Genomic DNA, 4,947 nt, shown 5'->3' on the forward strand with positions numbered 1-4,947 from the left:
ACTGCCTGCCAACCTTGAACTCGTCAGCCCCTACAGCTGTGTGAGTTGGGAAAAGCCTCCAGCTTGACATTTGATCCAAGACTTGGGATTTGCTGGGCTCTATATGTGTGATCCATTTTCCTAAGATAAATTTCTCTCTCTCTCTCTCTCTCTCTCTCTCTCTCTCTCTCTCTATATATATATATATATATATATATATATATATAAGCTTTACTGGTTTTGCTTCTCTAGAGAACCCAGACTAACACAGTATCCTTTCCACTTAAGACTTTTTCACAAGGAGAATAGGGCTGTTGCACAAGTTGGACCCAGGGATGAGGGGTCCTTTGTCAGAGTCCTTAAATAGAAGTCTGATACTTTCAATTGCTTCAGGTTTTAAAGTACTGAGGTATTTTCAGGAGGGACTCAATGAGGTCTATTCCACATTCAAAGGCTCTGCTCTCTAAATACATCTTGTGTCTATGATCCAATAGATCAAAGGAACTCAGCAATATGATCAAGCACATTCTGAGTGCAGACTGTCAAGAACTTAGAGAAGTGTGAGGGGGCAAGGAAACTGAGGTGAGCTATCAAAATTGTTAGAAGAAAAACTAAAAGAGGAGTTTAGTACTTAAAGGGTTAGTCTTCCTGGTGAACATATGATACTAACATTCCAATTAGACCATAAATATCTGCTTAACTGATTAACAGAATATATGTTAAAAAAAATACATGTATGCTGGGTACCATGAGGTCCAAGAGACACAGAGTTTAGAGATAAGGAAATCATGTGGTAAGTTTTCTAACTCTACCACTGAGATAGTTATTGTACTCTGAAAGATTATCATGGTGAATTGTGAGTTGTTAAGGGTGGAACAAATGGCTCTCTTATCTATTATAAAGATGATAGGCTGCTCACTGACTGAGATTATTTCATTTAGTGTGTTTAAATGTATAGGCTCTAGTTTACACACACACGGGGGAATACAGTAGCAGATCCCTAAGGTGGCTGTTATGAATTTAGTCATGTCCCCCAGAATATGTGTGGAAATTCTAACCCCTATACCTGTGAATGTAATCTCATTTGAAAAGAGAATGAGGCCATATCAGTGTAGAGTGTGTCCTAAAGCCATAATTTCTGATATATAAGGAACAACATAGATACAGAGACAAGGAGGCAAAAAAGCGGGGAGATAGATACCATGTGAAGATTACCAAGGAACAAACGAATGCTGGAAGAGACAAAAATCTTCCCCAGAGCTAGTGCCCTGAGTTCAGACTTCTAGCCTCCTGAACTGTGAGTAAATAAATTTGTGTTCTTAAAAGTCATCCACTTGTGATATTTCTGTTACAGCAACACTACAAAACTAAGACAAGGTGGCATCATTGAACCCCTGGAATTTGTTGAATTCTTCTTTTTGGATAATCTCCACTCTAGTGCCCCTTTTTCTTAAAATATCTATCGATGTCCTTGCCTAACGTATGTTGATGGGAAGTGAGAGTGGCTTGAAGGCCTTGGGACAATTACACTTTAAGTGTTTCAAGTTGGAGATTCATAAGTTTACATTGTGTAGATTTAGCTTTATCAGGGTGTGCATTTTTCATGATACTAAGTTAAAGCATGGATCTCAAAGACAGAGGAATTTTGCCAGTTAATAGATTTTTGAATAGTCTCTTTTAGTTCAGTACAGAGTCCATTAAGAAAACTGGTAGAAAATAAAAAAAAAAAATGTATGCCATGTGATCATCTTGAGTTAGAACTGAATAATTCTTCCACATGATTTCTAAGCAATGCCTATAGGTAGAGACCAATTTGTCTCCTTGCTGTCTATATAATGTTTAATCTTTGACCAGTTACTTTTAGATGTGAAGGCCATGTGAATGGAATAAAGTCTGTCCCCAATTTCCTTAGGTCTGTGATAGGCTCCAGGTATATTTGGGTTTAATAATAATTTTTCATTAATTTTGATCCATTTGGCTTTCTCATACTATAGGAAGGTATCTTCAGATCCTGTGACAACTTGGGCTAAATGGTAATGATCGGAAACCCTGATTAACCTAAACTGTGGAGAAAACTGTTCCCTGTTCATTCTTGTATGAGGGAAATCCTTTATTATTGCATGTAAGTAAGCTCAAGACTAAGACTTAAAAATGACTCTTTTTTACCCCCAGAGGGGGAAATCATGTATGAGGCAAGGAATGGAAACTGGAAGTGTCTGTTTCTGGCCTTGCCATAGGTAAGCAAGAGGGTATGGTTGAATCTCATCTAAACAATATGTGGAAGAGAGTTTCTTACAGTAAATCAATTCCTGAAACACAAGAGCATGGGATTATTTCTTTAATAATAGCTGTTTATCAGGGTCACAGGGCTTGGAAAATACAACATTGTCAAAATTTTTGTAGCTGTATGAACATTCATGCATACCATTGTCAAAAGTCTTTAAATTGTTTACTTAAAATTTGTGTATTTTATTTTATGCAAATTTTACCTAATAAGAAATAGACACTGATTTTCACACAGAACCAACAAATAAAAAACATTATTTAAGTAAATATGACCAAAATAAAAAAAAGAAATGCCTTTTAATCAATTTTGAAATTTTAAATTTGATAATACACTAGAATACCATGTAGTCTTAAATGGTATTATTAGGATTATGTCTGGTACTGGGCCTAGTTTAGTTCTCTAAGACAGTATTAAAGAGTAGGAATATTATGGATGTGCATATGTGTATATGTGTATGTACATGTGCATGCGTGTGGTTTTGATGAAAAGGAAAATACAATACTCTTCATTTTAATGATTTAAAAGAAAAATAAAATATTCAGTCTTCATATAAGAGATGTCATGTTTTCGACAGTCAATTTCTCTGGGAACTACCAAGTTGGCTCTGTAAGAAAGCCCTTATGGAAGATTGTTGATGAACCAGGGTTAGCTGGAACTTTTGTGAAAAGTCATAGACTATATTCTGTCTGTATTCAGGCCTGAATTATCCATGTGGATTATCTGCTTAGATCTACAATTCTAGGTAATTTCTTTTATTGTGGCCAACTTCTTTTCATTCTGATCATACTCACATAAGCAAACTGGATGGGCCACCCTCCTGACCCATCTGATTATTTTGGCTGTCATGATCTGTGCAGTTTATTGCATGATTACTCTAGCTGTGACCAACTGTGGTGTAGTAAATTACATAGTGTGGCTTTTCTAGCCATAAAACTTTGTAAACTCCATGGTGGAATTTGCTGTGAGAAACTGAGTAGCTCCTAATTGTTAAAGTTACCCACCTGGGGTATTTCTGTTGGGAGCAGCATGAAGTAATTTTCTGGGAAGTTTGCTCTCTGTCAGGTGTTTAGAATTCTGATGTTGGGATTGGTTGTTTTGGCCACTCTGCCAGGCTCAAAAGGAGATCTCCTAGAGGCAGAAGGAATCTCTCAGTGCCAGCTGGGAGACACGAGAGACACATATTGCTGAGAGAGAAATACAACAGACACGTGCTGCTGAGAGAGAGACTGAGAGACTTGCACTGCTGAGAGAGAGACTGAAAGACACTCACTGCTGGGAGAGAGACACTGAGAGACACAGACTACTGTGAGAGCAATATGCTACTGAGACTATTGGCTGCTGAGTGAGATGGCAGGCTGCAAGAGACTGAGCATGTTCCTGAACTTGAATTGTAGCCTGTTGCTTCCCGAATTAACCCCATAATCAGTGAGTTCTGTGTGACCACTGCAGTGAATTATCAAACCCAGAAGAGAGGTGGTGGGTGCTTCAGAAGGAACAGTTGGTGTCAGAGTTTTTGAAAGGGCTGGAGGGAGGCGGCATGTCTGACCTTGTAGGAAGAGGCCTTGGGATACTGTTGGTGATTGTTTTCCTCTTGTGGGGTTATAGGAGGTCAGAAGATGCGGCCTCCTTGTCCTCTTTGGCAGTTGGTGTCAGAAGTGGGATTCGTTTTAGTGGCACCAGACTCATAGAAGCATGTTGTTGTTGAGTCAGACCTGACTCATAGTGACCCCTCCTTGGGTTTCTGAGGTGGTATCACTACGGAAGTGTATTGCCCAACCTTCCTTCTGAGGAGTGGCTGGTGGGTTTGAGCCGCCAGCCTTCTGGTTAGCAGTCAAAAGCCTTAGTCACTACATTACCAGAGCTCCTCATAGAAGCATGATACTTTGTAAAAGAAAGAAGGAAAGGGCCTGGGAAGTGAAATTTTGGATTATTAGATGGTCACTTTGGTTGGTGTTACCAGATAAAGGAGATAATTGATCCAGAGGCTAGGGCTTTTGGTTACACCCAGGCAAAGGCCCAAGGCCATATACATAGAATGGGAAGGTAATCAAGGTGAAGAGATGAATCTGGAATGTATTAAAATGGATTATGTGTTTTGGATTATAAGTTTATCTGAAGGTACTAGGGGAATTGAATGTTCTCTTACCTTATTGTGCATTAGAAATGATTATAGGGTACGGATAATGGAGAGTGTGTAAGTCTGCCTTCAGCTGATACTTGATTGGGTATGTTAAAAGTGTAAATAGAATTTTCCCAGAAGAAACACAGGCCTTTGTTTCAAATTCTGTGCATAGAGCATAGGGGCCTTAGGTAGAAAACCTGAGCCCCACCCAGAACTACTGAGAGAACAGAAGATTTGCATTTGAAGACAGGACCTATAGAAAAAACAAAAATGACTGTTTGCCTATTTGAATTTTGAGCAAGCAGATAGGTTTTGGGTGCATCGAGGCAGGAAAGTCATGGTCCATGAGAGAAACCCCTTCCAGGACTGAAAGTTAATGGAAGACAGTGAGTAGTAGGCTTGTATGCTACTCACTTGTGACCACCTGGGTCCACTTGAGTAGAAATGGGGGAAGTGCAGCAATGAAGAAACAGGCTGAGTTTGGTACTCTTTGACCTAGGTTATGGAGGCTGGGGATGAGAGGAAGGGCTGGCTGGTCTGAAGTGCAAAGAGTTGTGAG

The sequence above is a fragment of the Orycteropus afer genome, unplaced genomic scaffold (genome assembly GCF_000298275.1).
Source record: "Orycteropus afer afer isolate SDZICR_OR568_19922 unplaced genomic scaffold, OryAfe1.0 scaffold00280, whole genome shotgun sequence".
Lineage (NCBI taxonomy): Eukaryota > Metazoa > Chordata > Mammalia > Tubulidentata > Orycteropodidae > Orycteropus > Orycteropus afer.